The sequence below is a fragment of the Emys orbicularis genome, chromosome 11, assembly GCF_028017835.1.
Source record: "Emys orbicularis isolate rEmyOrb1 chromosome 11, rEmyOrb1.hap1, whole genome shotgun sequence".
Taxonomy (NCBI): Eukaryota; Metazoa; Chordata; order Testudines; family Emydidae; genus Emys; species Emys orbicularis.
The window spans coordinates 41,060,989-41,081,284 of record NC_088693.1 but is presented as its reverse complement, the minus strand read 5'-3'; the positions used below and the strand labels follow the sequence as shown (position 1 = coordinate 41,081,284).

The window sequence follows — 20,296 nt, the reverse complement described above, 5'->3', positions numbered from 1 at the left end:
CCTCTAAGGAGCCCTACTTCAGTAAATACATTGTATCTTTTATGTTAAACAGCATGAGTTTAGCAATAGATTTAAACATGAAGCCCTATTTAGGTTTTGCTTACAAGTATATGGATAAGGTAAAAAATATCTATTGCTTTTATAAATTACTATGACACTTCCATCACTGTAAACAGTCTGGAAAACATAGTTGCAGCCTGCAGTCAGTAGACAGCGTACATTAACATTTATTGATGTACATAGCCCATTCTTTCAAGCACCCAAGTGCTTTATAGTGTAACAATAAATAATATGACACATAAATGGGTTTATCATTTAAAAACAGACCTTTAAACAAAGGGATTTACTCAAGTATATGTGACCAGGAAGGTCTGTCCCCAAGACCCTGTGGGAGAAACACTGTCTTGAAGAAGATTCCCAAATCTTTTTCTGAACTTGACAATCAGTAAATTAAGGTGACATGAATTTCTTCCTCAAAATACTGTAGTCTGTAGATTTGGAGAGGGAGAGTCTAGTTTCATTCTTTTAAAATGTTGCTATTGAAGTATGTTCCTGATTTTTAAAATACATTTTAATTGCAAGCTTGGTTGTGATATAAAGCCTAAAAGTGGACGTCTGTTATCATATCAGCATTTCCCGCCCCTCCACCCCCTCTCCCCCGTCCAATTGGTTTGTTGCTCCAGGGTTGCTTGGGAGAATTGGGCTTCAGGTCTTGATTTATTTTTTTTCATTGGGGTGAGGGGGAAAGCATTTGTTTAACCCCACCCCTTCCAAGCTCCTGGGCCAAATTCTGGTTCAAAGTAGGTAAGAAGCATGTATCTGCTTCTAATGGGACAGAGTGACTGGCCCTTGCAGAGAAACTGGGAGTTGGGAGGGATAATACCTCTTGTATACTCAGTGCAAGGGTCAGTCACAATTGCCATCTCTGCACTTGAAGGGAACAACTCTGACTGTAAAAGTAGCCTCTGGAGTTGGTGGGTACTGACTCAGCTGCATGACAGGGATGAAACACTTTGTGTCAGTGACCTGTATCATGTGGCTGGGATCTGGAAATAAATATCCATCTCTTACTGGTACTCTTGAGCGTTACACTTTTGTTAGACCCTCTGTATATCGCTATAGGTGCACCTCTTGCCAAAGGGATGAGGAAATGGTGAGTCCCTGTCCCCTTTTTCCCTCCTCATGTTTGTGTGGAGCACACCCAGTACAGTGGGGAGGCCATCTACCTTCCACCCTATAATGTTTCTCCCACTGGCAGGCACTGAATATTTTGGAAGAATGACTTCTTTTCCTGATGAAACACCTCAGTGTGATGTTCTGATCTTCCCTTTTACTCTGGGATAAGATGCAGGTCATTTTCCCGTCCCCACCAGTTGGTGTGTCTTCATGACACTTGCTCATGACATAGAAAGGTAGACAGATGGAGCAGAATTCTGGGCAAACCAATCTAGAGTCTCTTAAAAAGTATATGCAAAGCATTAGTCCATTGTTGGTAAGATGTTCTAAAATTACATCCTTATAGACCCCGAAAGACATTGCAAAACTGGAGGTTGAGTTGAAAAGTCTTCAGGAAACTTGCAGACCTTTTTGAAATAAGAGTGCCAGAATATAAACAGCTGAAACAATCCATGCCGATGTCATTCTACTGAAGTCTGTGTGGGACATGGTGGTTTTTGTACAGGTAAGGCCTCATCTCTGCAGTTGTGTTCATAATGGGAAATACAGGCACTAATCTTAATTCTTACTTCCTGCTTCACTTAACAAAAGAGGAGAGAGAACTTCATGATATGAGTTGTGGTTTGATTTAGTTGGAATTAGGGGCCCTTTAGACCATTTTCTTAAGAATTAATAAACAAACCCTTAAATTAATCCCATTTTATTTCTATTTAGTGCCATGTGGTTATTGCATGTTTTTTAAGACCATTTTTCTCATTTGAATAACGGTATATTTTTGAATGAACATGTAATCAAAAATGATTAAAAACAGATGCTGGAGAAATAAATCAATATGCTGTTTGATGATCTGTTTGTACCTGACGTTTAGAAAAAGAGGGATTCTGTACTTCTTGGTAATGAACATTCAGGAAGGAATTAAAAGAGAAGTTTTTATTTCCTTCTGTCTTTGCTTCACGTGTCTGTGCATATCTGTACTGTGTATGAGTATGTACATACATAATAGTTAAATGGAAGAATAAGGGGATCTGCCTTTAGGGCAAAGCCCTCACATAGTCTGATACAATTATCACCTTGCTTGATCTTGCTATGGTGAGATGCAGGCATAGCTGTGTGAGGAAAGACTGTGCAGTGACTGACTTCAACTTCCAGCATCTTTCCTTCACTTTCATGAAGACTCAAAGATTCTGACTCCTAAAACTGATCTCTCAGGGTAGCAATAGTAATGGTATGAGGGAGACTCTGGTTCTGTTTGTAAAACTGTCTAGAGTGGCTCATGACTGAGTGCGCCTACCTCAGGGCAGACTGTCAAAGAATGGGGCACAAACTGCAAACTGGTTGTATGTTCTATAATTAGATTTCACCAACCCAGTAACAAATGTGAACTCCTAAATTACTATAACAGCCTTAACATAGTGTCCCCTGGGGCACTATGATCTACCTTGCCACCCTGGAAAGCTTGTCTCTGTGATAAATGGTACCTTACACCAAAAATCACAGTAATATTCAGGTTACTCCCAGTCACTTACCCTGGTCACTGTACTTCAGATCTCAAACCAAAGACAACGTTTGTGCCAATCATATAATAAACAATCTAAAGATTTATTAACTAGGAAAAATAAATGAGTTATTTACAAGGTTAAAGCAGATCAACATACACACAAATTAGTAGGGCCCTACCAAATTCGTGGCCATGAAAAACGCGTCACAGACTGTGAAATCAGGTCTTTTGTGTGCTTTTAGCCTATACTATACAGATTTCATGGGGGAGACCAGAGTTTCTCAAATTGGGGGTCCTGACCCAAAAGGGAGTTGTAGGGGGGCCACAAGGTTATTTTAGGGGGGGTCACAGTATTGCCATTCTTTCTTCTGCGCTGCCGTTGGAGCTGGGCGGCCGGAGAGCGGCGACTGTTGGCCAGGCGCCCAGCTCTGAAGGCAGAGCCCCACCAGCAGCAGTGCAGAAGTAAGGGTGGCAATACCATACCCTGCCACCCTTACTTCTGCACTGCTGCCTTCAGAGCTGGGCAGCCGAAGAGTGGCGGCTGCTGACAGAGGGTCCAGCACTGTAGGCAGAACTGCAGATGCAAGGGTGGCAATACCATACCAGGCCATCATTACTTCTGTGCTGCTGCTGGCAGGGGCTCTGCTTTCAGAGCTGGACTCCGGGCCCACAGCCGCTGTCCGGCCGTCCAGCTCTGAAGGCAGTGCCGCCACCAGCAGCAGAGCAGAAATAAGGGTAGCAGCCATGTTTACTCTAATTTTTTACATCCATGTGTGGAACGAATTTTTTTTATGTGCACCAATATGGAGGTGATGTGTGGCAGGGTGGAGCCGAGTGGTTCAGAGTGTGGGAGGGGACTCAGGGCTGAGTCAGAGGGTGGGTGTATGGGGGGGCGAGGGCTCCAGCTGGGGGTGTGGGCTCTGGGGTGGGGCTGGGGATGAGGGGTTTGGGTGCGGGAGGGGGCTCAGGGCTGGGGCAGAGGGTTGCGGAGTGGGGGGGGGGCAAGGGCTCCAGCTGGGGGTGTGGGCTCTGGGGTGGGGCTGGGGGTGTGGGCTCTGGGTTGCAGGCTTCCCTGGGGATACAGAGGGGAGAGAGGACACCCCTAAGCCCTCTCTCACCATAGCAGCCTGGGGCTGGGGGAGAGGTGCCTTTCCCCGGCTGTGGCAGCTCCAGGGTTGGGGCCGGGGGAGAGGGGCCTCTCCCTGCCTGCGCGGTCCTTGATAGCTTGCTGTACGGTCGCATAGCTTAGTGGGAACTTAGGGTAGCAGTACTACAACCCCTTCTACAATAACCTTGCAACCCCCTCCCCCAACTCCTTTTTGGGTCAGGACCCCTACAATTACAACACCCTGAAATTTCAGATTGAAATATCTGAAAGCATGACATTTATGATCAAAATGGACCGTGGATTTGGTAGGGCCCTACAAATGAGTTACAGCCTTAGGTTTCAAAAGATAATAGAAACTTCTGTAATAAGCAAACTCGGTATGTACTTTAGGGCTAACCCAAGCTAACAGCTGGGGACGCCATGCTTATGCTTACATCTTTGCCCCTCAGCCTTCATGCAGCCCAGGGATAACAATTTATCCTTTGCAGGCATTTTTATTCCCTTTCCCCAGTGTTCAAACTGTAATGGGACAAGGGCTTGTGCATGTATCCTCTTCAGGGGTGTGGGAGAAGCAATCAACAGAGTCTTTTGTCAACAATGGCTTGGCTGATGTCTGTAGACCTTTTTTTGTAGGGGAGGCGATAATACCGCTTGTGGAAAACTAGTATTTCACACGTGGTAATGCTTCTCCCCTGACTGTGGGGGATTTACAATCTTAGTGAATGTTTTTATAGTTACAGGGCAAACATTTAAACATTACCTTATAACATGGGCTACCGATGTTGTAAGTAGGCTTAATACATGCAGCATCCTAAAAGCATTTCATAAAGTTCAAAAACACACTTAAAACTTCTAATATCTATTTTAACAATACTAACACTTGGGTGAGCCAGACTGGTTTCCAGCTGTGCATTTGTCACTGTTCAGTGAGGCCTGGAGACTTGGCATGAGCTGCCACCGGGTCTGCCAGCGTCACACTGTTCCTTTTCTCTAATCTATTTATTCTTTCTGACAAGAGTGGGAATGCTGAATAGGAAAAAGGACTGCCTCATGTAGAAGCAGCTACTACTCCAGGAGCCTGATTCTTCAGCCACAGGATACAACTAACTCCCTTTGAGTTCAATGGGAATGACTCGTACCCTGTGATTGGAGAAAAGGGCCCAGATGACTACATAGTGGTGTGATGGGGTCCAGACAGAAAAGAACCATATTGGTGAGCTTCGTTGAGCTGGTTTGGGTTACACTGGCCCTAGCCCTCCCAAGGTTGCTCTCTATCTAGTCCTATATAGCTTTAAGACTGGTTGCGGTAAGGGGCTTTCCCTCAAACTATATCAGCCTTAACCATAGAAGAGCTGCTACTCTGCTCTATGGGCCATGCAAGGGCCAGGGCAGTAACTCAGAGGAGTGCAGGGATATGCCTGGAGTGCACATTTCCCCAAATAGAAGAGGTTAGAGTAGGTCATAGCCCTGCTCCCTCTCCCCCAGCACATGCGCCAGTGAAGTAAGCCTGTGGCGTGGGCTGCATCATCTGGAAGGACTGTGCAACTTGTGCAATTTCTCTGTGCAGGAGGGGAGTGGCATGAGCCCTAATCCTTCCTTGAACTCCCCGTGAAATGGTGCGCACCTAATCCGGGCTGTGCTGGTTTAACCCAAAATAGCTAAACAGTTTAGAGATGGATCCAAACCAGACTGTAGCTCTTTACATCCCCAAACTATGGGACAGTTCAGATCCAGATCCGAACTCTCTGGATTGGCGCTCTTCCTGCTACAACCCACGTTATAGCTTCTCCTCTTCTCAAAAAAGCTAGGTACATGCACCTGGCTGAATTCTGCAGAGATTAATAACCTCTGCAATCCCACTAATTTCCAGGGCAAATTTTTTTTTGAAAGGACTCTAAGGCTGTGCCGTTACTAAGTAAAACATCTGTTCTTAACTCAAGTTAGCTCAGTTGAGGTAAAAATCCGAGTAGACACATGCAGTTTGCAGGGCTGGCTCTACATTTTTTTGCCACCCCAAGCAAAAAAATGTTTGTCTGCCCCCCACCCCAGCCCTGGGCTCTCCCCCTCCCCGCACCCCTCTGCCGCCCCAGCCCTGGGCTTCCCCCCGCATCCCCTGCTGCCCCAGCTCTGGGCTCCCCTCCTTCCCCCCCACCAGTGCCCCCACCCACACCCTGCTGCCCCAGCCCTGGGCTCTCCCCCCCTCCACCCGCACCCCCTGCCGCCTAAGCCCTGGGCTCTCCCCACCCCCCCACCTGCACCCTCCTTCTGCCCCAACCCTGGGTCACTGGTAACTCGCTCCCAGGGCAGGTCGTTCAGCAGGAATTTTGGATGTGCACAGAACACAGACAGGTTTGGTTCCCATATGGTTACAGAACTGCAGTAAAGGGGAACAATTTTCAGCTTGTGTGATTGGAGGATATCTGGATGCATATTATAAGACTGTCCTCCATAAATGAGGAAAAGTTGAGGTGCCTTTATTATTCTTTTGTTCCACTCTTTGTTTCTATGGGGAATTTGCCAATGCAATATCACTGTCTTCCTTTTAAACAAACAAAAATAAAAAAAATGGCAATGGCAGTTGAAAATAACCACTGGGAAGCATTTCTTGCTCAATTTTATCCTACTTTTTCTACAGCAAGTTACAGTGGATCAGTATATTTGATTTGGGAGAAATGAAGTAACATCCGCCCAAACTGAGCCTGAGCACTCCTGAATTTTGAGGGTGTTCAATTCTGGAAGGCAGGTGCTAGATTCCCTTTCTGAATATTAGCTAAATCTGGAAAGGAAAAGTCAGTTTCTGCTTCCATGGCTCAGAAGTGGAAATCCTCCTACGTGCCTGGTACTATATCTAAAGCTGCCCAGGTCCAGAGCCTCCCCTCCCTTACTTTTCATTTTAAATTCTAGTGGGATCCACCTACCTCCCTTGCTAGGCTTTGGGGGCACTGTCCATTTAGTCTACCCAATTCCTTCTTTGGGGGCTTACAGGCGAGGTCACACCAGTATCCCTAATCCAGGCTGGGGATGTCTTCTGAAAGCCTTCTACTCCTTGGGCACACTTGTTCCCCGTTCTAGCAGTGAGCTTTCCCTTCACAGCAAGCTGCAGCATGAGGTTTCAGCTACCATACTCCCTCCCCCTCCCTTTCCCATTGATAGCAGCCAAGGGAATGCTGGGAAATGTAGTTCTTTCCCTGCTCCAGGGCTGGCTCTCTAGGCAGGAGCTAATGAAGGAACTACAGCTCCCAGGGCCCCCTGTTGGTTCTCAGCTCCCTTGCTGGATCCCTGCCGGCTGCCGCCCCTGCAAATGGGCTGCCCCAAGCACCTGCTTGCTTTGCTGGTGCCTAAAGCTGCCCCTGGCAGTTTGTGGTTTTCACATGTTAGCAGGCCAAGTTAAAGACTAAGCTTCCCCCATAGTCTTTAGCGCCACCTGCTAACTCATGTGAAAACTACAATTTGCCTTGTCTTTTCTAGGATAGTTAACTCAACTTAGCTAACATGAATTAAGAACACACCTTTTTCCTAGTTAAAACGAGTCTAAATGTGCTTACATAGTTATTGAACACTATCATTTCTATACTGATGATAGAATCCAAAACCTGTTTGCACCCCATATGCACACACACTGAGGGTTTTATGAATGTATAGTTTATATGTAAATTTATTTGTATGCACCAGTGATAGTGAGCAAAAATTGCCCATGCAAAGCTGTGCATGTACAGATTCTACAGCCTAAAATAAGTGGTTTTGTAACCCCAAGAAATGAAATAACATAAATGAAACCCGAAGAAAAACTTTTTGTATAATTCTTGACATAAAATAGCAGTTGTTGTTTCCATCATAAATAGTCTTTCAAGATGTAATGCTCTCTGACATCTGTGATTCAGGGCCAGGCAAACTGAAAGTTTTGCACTGTTCTCTACCTGCAGACACATATTTTGGCCCATCTAATTTCTCCTCTTTGGAACACAGGATTTGCTGTTTAGGAATACACCACTGGTCCAACTTCAGTGTTCTGTGTCCAGCAATTAAGCCTACATCTGGTGCTTCATAGAAAGACAAAAATTAAAACACTTACTCACCTGCATAATGTCCCAAGAATAGATTTGGTTTCATGAATAGAAGAAGAGCAAGAATGTATTCAAAACCAGTTAAACTCTTGTTTCCATAATAACTTTTTGCCCTACATGTCTTGTCTAATTCAAATAGCTCTTAAAAACTCACTTCTGCAGCTCTACCTGCAAAAATTAGTCTAATTAAAAGAAACCCTTTGGCCTACCAAGGTATATGTACAGTATGCTTTAACAGAGTAACTGTGTGTTCACACTTCCGTAATCTGTTTCCTTCTTTCTACTCCTCCTTACTGGCGTATTCTATAGCTTAATTTGTCTGTCATGTTTATTAATTAGATTGGAGAGCAAGTCCTTCAGGGCAGGGACCTCTCTACTCTGTGTTTTCTCCGAAGTACCTAGCACTCTTCTGGGCACTATAAAATAATCGTCTAATAGAATGTTTGGCTACTATAATAGTTTTCCAGCAAAAGTAATACAGCATTTTTGACTGTGATCAAACTTTATATATTTGCATTAGAAAATACTCCAAAATCAGTGAATTGCATAGGCCTAGTCTTCACAATCTCCCCCACCCTCCATTATCTTTATGCATTACTGATCTCCACAGGCAGTTTAGGGAACATGTAGAGTGTGAAAAAGGATGAGGGTCGGTACAGAAAGTATTATTCCTTGTTCGGAGAAGCAATGTGTACCTGAACGTGTTCCATATCTTGTGCCATTTTCACCTATGAGGCTAGGCTGCTCTTCATATGAGGATTTTGCTTTCTCTAGGATTATCTGCTTTGTGCTGCTCACTCATAATATCATCAAGCCAAGGGGCATTGATGAGTGGGGCACTGACACTCTCCATTGAATCTGATTGGAACAGTCTCCAGTCTTGCTACAGTGCCGCCAACTTAAAGTGTATGACCCGGTAAGACCACACATAAGATTGAGCTGCTGGTTTTTTCCAGGTGGGGGATTTTCCAGTTGGAAGCAATAATTTTGATTGAACAAACTGGTCCATGAAGATAATATTACTACCGCTAATAATACTTAGCTCGTTTGTATGGCGCTTTTTATCTGGAGATTTCAAAACAGTTTACAAAGGAAGGGGTCATTATCCCACTATTACAGATGGGTGGGGGTCACCCAGTAGGCCAATGGCAGGGCTGGGGTGTAAAAGACTAGACAGGGTTAAGCCTAGTGGATGTGTGATTAGCACTCTGTGTTATCACATAAAAGAATCAAGTTTGATTCCTAGGTGTGTAGTCTCACTCCTTGAGTTGACAGGAACTGGGAATATTATGGAGGCATTGGAATAACTAGTAAGTATGGAGCACTGGATATATAGAGGATTCTGGATATACTGTATACCAGATGTATAAGGCAGCATGAAGCAATTAAGGAGGTGAACATTTTTTCTAAGGCGATATATTGTATGGCAAGTTAGCCATTTCAAGTGGCCGAGGTAAAGTACTGTCAAAATACAAGGTACTAAAAACAGTGATACGGGTGAAGAAGGAACTTGGAAATATGCAGTTCAGGTTTTATTCAAATATTCTGGACCTTTGGACTTAATTCTGAACTAGTCTAAGAAGCAATTATGGATGATTCCATCTGTGAACTGTACACTATTACGAGTGAAGAGTTCAAACTTGGTTTAACTTACCTTGCAAAATAAGCACTACTAGTTCATTATCGTAACCCTGGTTCAGATGAAAATGCAGTAGCGGTGTCTGCATTAGCGGCATCTGCATGAATAAGCAATGAAGAGCATTGAAAAGAAAAAGCTTCATACAGTACTGTATGCTCTTTTGGTGTCATACTGCCTGGCTGATTTTGAGCCTTTTTGGTACTTGATAGTGAGTGATTTTATCATTGCAGTGGTATTCCCAGGCACTGCTAGAGTTTGGGGCATGTCATTTTCTGCATTTTGAACCACTGTATATGGCTGTAAATAGCGCCGAGGGCTGTAAAGTGTCAGGGAGGAAGCAAATTCTTTTGACTAATTTCTTGAGAACCAGTGTAATCACTTTGAAATTTAGAGAAGTTCAAAAACCAAACGCATGTTGTTATGGATTCAGACAGATAATGTTTCCCACTGGGGCTGGCTTTCTTAATGTGTCTGTTGAAGTTGTTAGGCTCTCTTGTTTTCCTGTGTGTCCTGTAACATGCATTCTTCTAGCCAGGGGAGATGATGCTTTGAAACTCACCAACACCACAGGAGGAATAACCTTTGCAGCACTCCAATTCTGAAGGACAAGAACTATGAAATCTGGGATTGGGCATGTTGGAGCAGAGCCCTGTAGATCTCTGTAGTGTACTGCTAGGTCACTGACCTGGCTCCCAACTTTGCGTTTATCCTGGGTTAGGAGAGACCCTATCAGTGACTCTGAGGAACCTCCTTTTCTCCTGCATTACACCTTCAGCAATCAAGGCCATACACAATCCCCTGGATATCCAGCAATGGAAAAAACTGATTCCCGTGCCCATCAATTCTGCTCTGTAATAAGGTAGAGTTGCTGTTGTAGAGTAACATCAAACAGTCCATTTCCTGCTTCCCATCTGCTGATGAAACAGCATTCTGCAGGTGTAGGGAGCAAGAGATCCTCCTGACTTTTGGGGAGGGGCAAACCAAACTGGTTCATGTAATTATAAGCAAGTCTGAACCTCAAACCTTTCTTAAAACTGAACCCAAATCTTTTTAAAGCTTGGTTCTCAAAATTTGATTTTCTGTAACATTCACGTATAATCATAACCCTATTGCTATTCTGACAGCAGAAAGTCAGAACTGCAGCCTTCATATACCCAAACTGTTAAAACTCATTGGTTTTGGTTTGTGTAGATTTGTACCACTTGATTTTTACTTTGAGTTTTGAATTCAAACTACTTCTTAATCGCAAAGCAAAATTCAGCCCAAGCCTCTAACTTTCAGGAAGAATTTCCAAATGCAAACCACCAATTTACATGTGGTTTCACACAAAATCATAAATCAGTTAAGACTCACTTAAAACTTGGTCCAGGTTTGCCAGCAGTAAATATGGATCCAGACAGTAACCCTGGATTGGAACACACTGACTGGGCCCTGTTGGGAGGAGGCAACCAGGACACCTTCAAAAGATTTTTAGATTAGCATCTGATGCTGTGCATTCTTATCTGACCCAAGCCTCCAAACATTTTGCAGCTTGCCCATTATGAGCCATAACTATACCCTTGATTGTTGTTGTTATAAAACCAAAAAACAGTAGATTCCCAGCTGGCATGTAAATTGGCATATCTCCCTGGAGGCTGTTGGCAGTAGCAGGGGATGTGGCCCTTATTGTGCAAGTGCTAAGCTGTGATGTTGATAAAGAATATTTCTGAAGAAACCATTATAGTCAATCATGTCAAGAATCCACACAAGGAGTGCATAAGTAGGCCTTGATAAAATGGAGAGCATCAGCTCTAAGCCTGGAATCGTTATGGTCTATTGTGTTAATAATCTGCATGCTAAGAAGTAAAATTCCTAGGCCATGACAAAACAGATACAGATTCAGAGCCATTATGGCCTATTATGTCAATAAGACATTTGTTTGAGTCCCTAAGTATTTATTTGCATTATACTGTAGATTGCAATGGACCCTGAGGAGCTGTTATACTCTCTTGTGTGGTTTGAATCTTAAGAAGTCCTTTTGGTGCACACTGATAGGTAGATTTTCTATGGCATTGTCTACAAAGGGGAAATTGACTGGCATAGCTATTTCAAAAAAACAATTACACTATAATTCCACATAATTTATCTATTCCAGAATAATGTCCTGGTGTGGATTTTATTCTGGAATAATTACCCCACTTGTAGAGTAGAGTAATTATGCTGGAATAAAGTCACTTTTATTTTTGAATAGTCTCCACCTGCGGAGTTATTCCAGAACAGCTATAGTGGAACATTAATTCTGGAAGAGCTATGCTGGTCAATTTCCCCATGTAGACAAGCCCTTAGATGTTTCTAGCAAGAGCTTTCCTTTTTGTCAGAGTGTGGTTAAATAAGAAAATCCATGAAAATACCTAAACCCTACATTTAATTAGATTAATGTTTAATCTTAAACAAGGAAATCAGAGTTGAGAGAATATCCATAATTCTCCTTATATCCCTCTATTTCAGGCTTCTCCAAACTGGGTGATACAATAGTATCGTACAGAATGTGCTGCAGAAAGTAGGCACAGTGTAGTGTGAAAAGAGTATTAACACCTTATCTTCAGCTATGTAGATGTGTCAAACTTTTACCTTAATTTTTTTTAAAGCTATTGGGCCAAATTCAGCCCCAATATAAACGGGAATAACTTTTTTGACCACCATGGATTTATGCTTGCTTACATCAGTGTTGAATTTTGGTTCATTCTTTTCTGAAATGTAGGCAGTGTTCTCTTTCTATAACACACAGAATATTCTAGCACACAGAATCAAGAATATAAATCCTCAGATTATATTTCAGCATGATTAGGTTTTAAATTTTGAAAACTATTTTGTTGCATTTGCTCATTATACATATTTATACAGAAACCCGCTGAAGAGTTGGAAACCCTGCTTTCATCTTCAGCTGCCGCAGTCTGTGTTTATAGCCAATAGTGTGTTGTGGTGCTGTTTGTTTATTTTTATTTTTTTATTTTTTACACAAGTATTAAAGACTGGTTGAAAACTCCATGGAAACAAATACATGTTGAACAAATGGATAGGTAGCTAAGAAGATTTGTAAAGGGGATCATTTCCCCAATTACTATATTGTGTTACTACTTGAAATAATCTCTCGCATCCTGAGGGCCCTATTTTGTACCAGTAGCTAGCTCAACAGTGGTCCTTAAGGGGGAATTTTTGAAAGCAGCTAAGAAATTTTCCAAAGACCTTTCCACAAGATTTGTGATTCTAAAACCATTAGGTACTTTTGAAAATCTCCTCATATTTTGTACAGATTATCAGGAATATTACACAGACCTCATAGCAGACAAGCTCCAAGATACACATGCTAGCTCCACAAGAGCAAAACATGGGAACCTTGCAAAATTCTGTATACCAATTCCTTGGGGCACATTGAGGGAATAAAATATCATTAGTTTTTTCATTATACTGGTAAGTGCAAATGAATAGAATATGTCTAGACTGGTTTTACATGTTTGTTTTGCAAGGCTGTCAAAGGCATCTAAAATTATGAGAGACTATTTACTAGTTCTTAAGATTTCAATAATTTTTATTTACTTGATATTTTCCTAGATATGATGCAGCAAACAAGTGTAGTAATTAGTTGCCATAAATATGAGCCAGAAAAAGTGTGCTGAGCACTTTTGAATATCTGCCCTTTATGTTGGTGTCTAGTGGGGAATTGGAGGTCTTTTGAAAATCTAAACTCAATTGTGGGCACTGAGCTCTTGAAAATCTGGCCCAGAATGATTCTGAAAAATTGACCCATAGGGTATGAAGCCTTCAGAGTCCAATAATGTTCACATTTATATTTTTTCCCTTTTGTGATTATGTCCTAACAAATGAAGACTCTTGATAAAGAAATCCAGACCTGGGATGTTAACATGGGTTTAGAATCAACTGTTAACATTTGTTGGCTTCCTTAAGGGCTGTGAATCCCTTCAGAACCCTGCCGTCAGGAACAGGCATTGACAACAACTTATGAATTCAACAGGGGTATATGTTCTGGCATTGCAAACTGAAAGGAACATTGACTAAGCTATAGAATTTTTAGGTGTATATTTGCAGCTCAGAAACACTTACCCTGTTTCCTCAGCTTTCCTTGGCAAGGGATGTCATGAACGAAGACACCACGTTAGGGAACCTGTTAGCTCTTCAGCTGCACAGAGTGGAAGATGAAGTAAAAATACTGTGGATGAAGCAGTGAAAGAAATGGCTATAGAGGATGTAGCTGTAGTCAGTGTTGTACAATAATAATTCACTTATGAAAAGGTAGATCACAAACTGAGCCTCTCTCAGGTTTCATTGTTGTAGCCATGTTAGTCTGTATCAGCAAAAACAATGAGGAGTACTTGTGGCAAATTTGTTAGTCTCTAGGGTGCCACAAGTACTCCTCGTTGTTTCTGATGTTTCGCAGGCTCTTGTGGAGATTAATCCGATCTAGTGTGTAATGGACATTTCATATGAACAGTATCATAGCACAGGCACTCCTTTGGTGTAATCTGATGAAAACCTCAAAGAGACATTACAAGACAGCCAGGCAATGGTTTGTTTTTGTATTATCCAGGATTTTCAAGAATTATTGAATGTTATTTTCGTGTTTTGGATTGTCACCCCAGTATCAAAGAGATTGGGGATAATGAAATGATATTGCTCTTTAATAATCAATTGTAGTGAAGGACATGATATAACTATAGAACATCTTGTCCTATTTTCAAACAATATACAGTATCATAAGCTAAATCCAGTGCACTAAAACTGTTTTGGTTTCACATAAGTAAGATAGGATGTAATCAAGTGCCCATTGAATTCAATTCAATTTGTTGCCCAGTTTCCCAGCTTTCCATTGATTTCAGTTGCTTTGGATCATACCAATAATAAATAAATTATAGATTCTGCTGGAGTCTGGGTGCCCTCAGCTCCCCTTGATTTCATTGATATTCAGCACCTCACAGGAAAGGCTCAATATTTCACGGGATCAAACTCCAAGGATGGGTGATATTGTGTTTTATAATCAGCAAGGGGTATCTTGAGGTGATCTGGAACTGGATCAAAGCCTTTCAATAATAGAGAAACTGCTAGATGCCTCTGTATTCATTCACTCTTTTTAGATCATATTTTTTTTTAAAAAGTATATGAATGAAAACATTTTGAGAATGCAAGTGACATAAGAATGGCCATACTGGGTCAGACCAATGGTCCATAGCCCAGTATCCTGTCTTCCGACAGTGGCCAATGCCAGATGCTTCAGATGGAATGAACAAAATAGGACAATTATCACATGAACCATTGCCTGTTGTCCAGCCCCAGCTTATGACAATCATATGGTTTAGGGACACCCAGACCATGGGTTTGTGTCCCTGACTATCTTGACTAATATCCATTGATGGACTTACTCTCCATGAGCTTAGCTAATTCTTTTTTGAATCCAGTTATACTTTTGGACTTCACAGCATCCTCTGGCAATGAGTTTCACAGGTTGACTGTGCTGTGTGAAGAATACTTCCTTTTGTTTGTTTTAAACCTGCTGCCTGTTAGTTTCATGGGGTGATCCCTGATTCTTCTGTTATGTGAAGGAGTAAATAACACTTCCATATTTGATTTTTCCACACCATTCATGATTTTATTAATTTCTATGCTATCTCCCCTTAGTTGTCTCTTTCCTAAACTGAGCAGTCCCAATCTTTTTAATCTCTCCTCACATGGAAGCGGTCCCATACCCCTAATCATTTTTGTTGTCCTTCTCTGTATCTTTTCCAATTCTCATATATCTTTTTTGAGATGGAGCTACTGAAACTCCAGGCAGTAGTCAAGGTATGGGCATACCATGGATTTGTATAATGGCAAGATATTTTCTGTCTTATTTTCTATCCCTTTCCTAATGGTCCCTAACATTCTGTTAGCTTTTTTGACTGCTGCTGCACATTGAGCAGATGTTTTCAGAGAACTATCCACAATGACTCCAAGATCTATTTCTTGAGTGATAATAGCTAATTTAGACCCCATCATTTTGTATGTATAGTTGGGATTATTTTTCCAGTGTGCATTACTTTGCATTTATCAACAGTGAATTTCATTTATCATTTTGTTGCCCAGTCACCCAGTTTTGTATGATTCCTTTGTAACTCTTCGCAGTCAGCTTAGGAGCTTATGGCTGGGGTGATTGAAGACAAGAAAAGTGATAGAAATAATAGACCAGATGGGGTTGCTTGAAAAATTAAACATCTTCAACAAAGGTTAGATTCTCCTAGATTAAGTATGTTCCACAAATAGAATTCCCAGTCAAATCAGTGGAATACCTGCATATAAAGTAGCTGCAGAAACCAAGTCTTATATGTGTAAATGGTAAAGAAATGATAGAAGATGCATATCTGAGAGATCAGGGCTGGGTGGATACCACAAAAGTTTTCCCCAAATATTTGCCCACTTTTTAAATGAGTTTTGTTTCATGCATATTTCAGCCTCATTTGGGTTTGCTTCATAAATATTTTGGTAGATGAGTTTACTGGCAGGAATTTTTGCTGAAATAATTAATTTTAAGCAAATAGCACATTGCTCATAGAAAAATCTCTCTATTTTAGGTACTCATTGCCATAACATCTGGGCGCCTCAAAATCTTTAATGCATTTATCCTCACAATAGCCCTGTGATGTAGGGAGATACTATTATCCTCATTTTACAGATGGTGAACTGGGACACAGAGAGACTAAGTGACTAACCTAGGGATCGGCAACTTTTGGCACGCGGCTCGCCAGGGTAAGCACCCTGGCGGGCCGGGCCAGTTTGTTTACCTGCTGCATCTGCAGGTTCGGCTGATCACGGCTCCCACTGGCCGTGGTTCGCCGTCCCAGGCCAATGGAGGTGGTGGGAAGTGGCGCGGGCTGAGGGATGTGCTTGCCACCACCCCCATTGGCCTGGAGCGGCAATCGGCCGAACCTGCGCACAGGGCAGGAAAACAAATTGGTCCAGCCCGCCAGGGGGCTTACCCTGGCGAGCCGCGTGCCAAAGGTTACCGATCCCTGGACTAACCCAAAGTCACACAGCCTTTGGCTGAGCAGGAAATTGAACCTGGGTCTCCTAAGTCCTAGGTAGGGTTCCTAACCACTGGACCATCCTTCCTCTGAAAACAAGTGCTGAATTTGAAATCATAAGTATTTTAGCTCCAAGTGTTACACTCATCCAGTCAAGGAACAGAGTCATAGCATTTGATCTTTTTGCACAATCAAAATATTGAATATTTGCCAAGGAACTTCTCCTGAAAAAAGTACAGAGCAAGAGTTTTCTGCAGAAGTTGTTAAGTGAATAATTTCAAATCATGTAAATCCACCTGAGAAAAATGTGGTCAATTTGGAGATCATTCACAAAATGTGTCGATTTTTTAATTTTTTTATTTTTTAAAATTATTTGCAAAGCTTGCATAGAGTTCCATGCACAGTGCAGGAAGGAAGGAATGCCTGTTTTTGATTTTGAATTCTGACTTGTTGTGCATGCTTAGTCATATCATTTAACTTCCCTCTACTTCAGTTTCCCCATTTGCAAAATGGGGTTAATACTTACCTACTTCCCAGGGCTGTTGAAAGGATTCATTCATTATTTAACTGCTTGTAAAGTGCTTTGAAGATGTATAGAACTGTAAGGTAATGAAAATTCTTCGCAATTTTATAATATCGTCTATCTGAGGAACTCAAAATGCGTTATAAACATTAAGGTCACACAGAAAGTTTGTGGCAAAGACAAAAAAGAATCAAGACTTCCTGACTGCTAGACTAGTTTGTGTGCCATAATAACAATCCTCCTTCTTGAGGTGTTATTACTAATAAGTAACAATAACTGGCCCTATATTCATTGCTTTATGTGCATGTGTTTATGACTTATGCTTTGTAAGAAATCCTTAGCAGACTATTTGGAGGGCAAGAGATCAGCTTTCTAAGATTGTATTTTGTGTCTGCAGTGGATTTAGTGGAAATAGTTTCTGAAGGAACTGACCCATGGCAGGCAAACTTTTTATTCTTCATTATTTTGTTCTTCTATTGCTATTGGTGTCCAAATGAAAATTATTCTAGCTGCAATTTTTTAATTCATATCAACAGATTACCAGACATTTGCTGAAGCGATTTGACACTGTTAGTGAGCTTAAATTTGATTATGAGAATGTGGAAATACAAATGGCAGTGGGAATGTACAATACAGAAGAGGAGTTTGTACACTTTTCAAAGGCCTGGGTCTGCGAAGGGCAGGTAAGATAATTGGGCGGTGTACTACTTGCTTAGTATTATTGTGACACATAATGCAGTGAAGCAAATTATTTTAGAAAGTGTAAGGGCTCCATCCAGACTGCATTCTGCTGCTTCTAGGGGGAGAAGCCACAGAAGGAAGGGTGAATAAACCGGCTACATATGCCTGGCCAGGGTAGTTGGAGCCTGTCTGCCACCTGCCCTGAGGGTTACTAAACCATTTAGCAGTGAGGAAGCATTTACGAGAAAGGCGATGTCTTCTGGTCTTCCTGCCCTTTGCTAATCAGACAGGGCATGGTAAAAAAGTGTTCTTGAGTGCTTTTCCTTCCCCCTATTTCTGAGGGCTGATCTGTGCCTCACGCTAAATAACCAAAGGTTATTGCATTATATTTCACAATAATACTAAGCGAGTAGTATGCTACCCAATAACCAAAGGTTACTTAATTCTAATTATCACATAATTAGAACAGATTCAGTTACTTTGGTGTATGGAGACTTATGTCTAAATAAAAGCATGGATGTGCAGATTTGTACTGAAATAACTAAATCAGTTTAGGAAGCCAACTTAGTTTGATTGGCACAAGTGGACAAGCCTTGAATGGTTTAGTCACCCCAAGGCAACTGGAACATTTAAGAGTCTGACCTGCAGACTAAAGTATTGAGAGCAGAAGTGGGGGCTGGGCTGGTTCTATCTAATCTATCTAAAACAAACAAACAAACATTTCTCCATCAGCAAAGGGGGTATCACCACAAATTTCTGTCAGGAAAATCAAACATTTCATTTTGGGTCGACATTAATCTCTGCCTAAGCCACCACAGTGCCTAAAGGGGGTTGTTGTTTCTTCTGCTCCCCATTCTCCCCTATGGGCCCCCCTTCCTGGTTGGACTATATTTCCCACAATGCACTGTGCTCTCTCCCTGTGGTTGAATGGCTGAGATACATCATGGGAGTTCCAACCACAGAGACATAACAGTGAATCATCAGGGATGTAGGCTAGCCAGTGAACAAGGCCCATAAGAAAGAGTGGGGCACGAGAGACCTGAAACTACCATTCTCGTAAGGCACAGCAGCAGCTCAGGCAGATGCAGAGATTAATGTCAATCTGAAACTAAATGTTTTGACTTTTCTGATGTTGAAATTTTTGGAACTTTTTGTTTTATAATTTTTTTTTATCGTTATCTATCTGTCTATCTGGTCCCCTTTCAGGATGAAATCAGATGAAATATTAGAATTTCCTGTGAGATGAAAATTCCATTTGTCGATCAGCCCTAAATTGGGGTGTGAAAAGAGAATGAGAACTTACAAGTAAGAAGGTAGACCTGACCCTGTTCTTTCCCTGATGAAAGTGTATTATTTTCTTTGGGAGATGCTGATCCTTGATTCCTGCTAACTTCCTTTCTTCCCTATTTTCTCTCCCCCCTACTGCTCTCAATTGTCTGATCTTCAGGCTCAATTTAAGAGATTCCAAGGGGAAACCAACCAAGGTCCTACCCTCATTTGCCTCCTGTGCTTTCATACCTGTCTCAGCAAGATTAATCACATCGAAATCTCTCAGGCTTTTAGCTAAATATGTGCAGTTAAAAGAAAAAGTGGAAAGGCTGAATTTTACATTTTCCCACTGTTTTTGTTTTTCACAGCAAATGGTTAATTTTTTGTTTACATTGAAATCCCCGCTGGCTGAGAAAATAATACAGCCTTATCCATTAGTAACTGTAGGTGAGTCAGCTACAGTGTCAGCTTTCCCATGCTGCTCAACTAGTGATTTTGACTTTGATGTGAATGGATCACTCACTCGAGTGATGAGAGTTAATTTAGTCTTCATAATAGCCCAGAGTTCAACCTTTTCAGAGCAGAGATTGTTTCAGTGAGGCCAAATTATATGCAATCGTTGAGTAATATGAACAGTGATCCACTGCTGTTGCCTTTGGATACAGGCCACCAAAATCATTTTCTTAATAATGGTAGGGATTATAAGGAGCTCAACTTGGTACTATACATTGTAAAGTGTGTGAGATGTACCCACATGTGCAGAAAGTGCTGAGGGAAAATTAAATTGAAGTAATATGTTTTTTGGTTAGTTCTGTGGACATTCCTCTCCCTTGTGGGATGGGTTGCCAAGGTGTAGCTTGAGCTCCTGTGAAAGTTCTGCCTCTCGTATTCATGAGCCCCTCTATAGCTTCATTGTAAACCAGAGGAATGTAGTTGCTGTTGGATATCGTAGAGGAAGAAATCATCTCTCAGCTATCTAGGGCTAATTCCACAGTGGGTTTTGAATATCAGGATTGTAAGTTTCTGGACTTGTAAGTCAACGGAAGGTTTTACAGGGTGAGTGGATTTATTCCTAAACCTCAACCCTAGAAGTCACAAATGGACAGTTATAGCCAGGACTGTGTCCAGTAGGGTTGGATGCAATCTTCTGGCCAGTCACAGATGGAAGTGGGCATTGTGTCTATTTGGGCCGGATGCCTTGCTTTCTGCTGGAAAATAGACTTGAAGAGGTGTCCAGAAGAAGACAGATGCTTAGAACATGATAAATCACACCTCTAGCATGTTAAGGA

General features: G+C 41.8%; 2 pseudogenes; both read left to right on the top strand.

Moving 5' to 3' along the window:
• Nucleotides 1–53: 53 nt before the first annotated feature.
• On the top strand, nt 54–13,757 carry LOC135885793 (dynein axonemal heavy chain 11-like; annotated as a pseudogene).
• A 1,527-nt stretch (nt 13,758–15,284) lies between these two features.
• LOC135885792 (dynein axonemal heavy chain 11-like) overlaps nt 15,285–20,296 on the top strand; it is a 184,110-nt pseudogene continuing 179,098 nt past the window's right edge.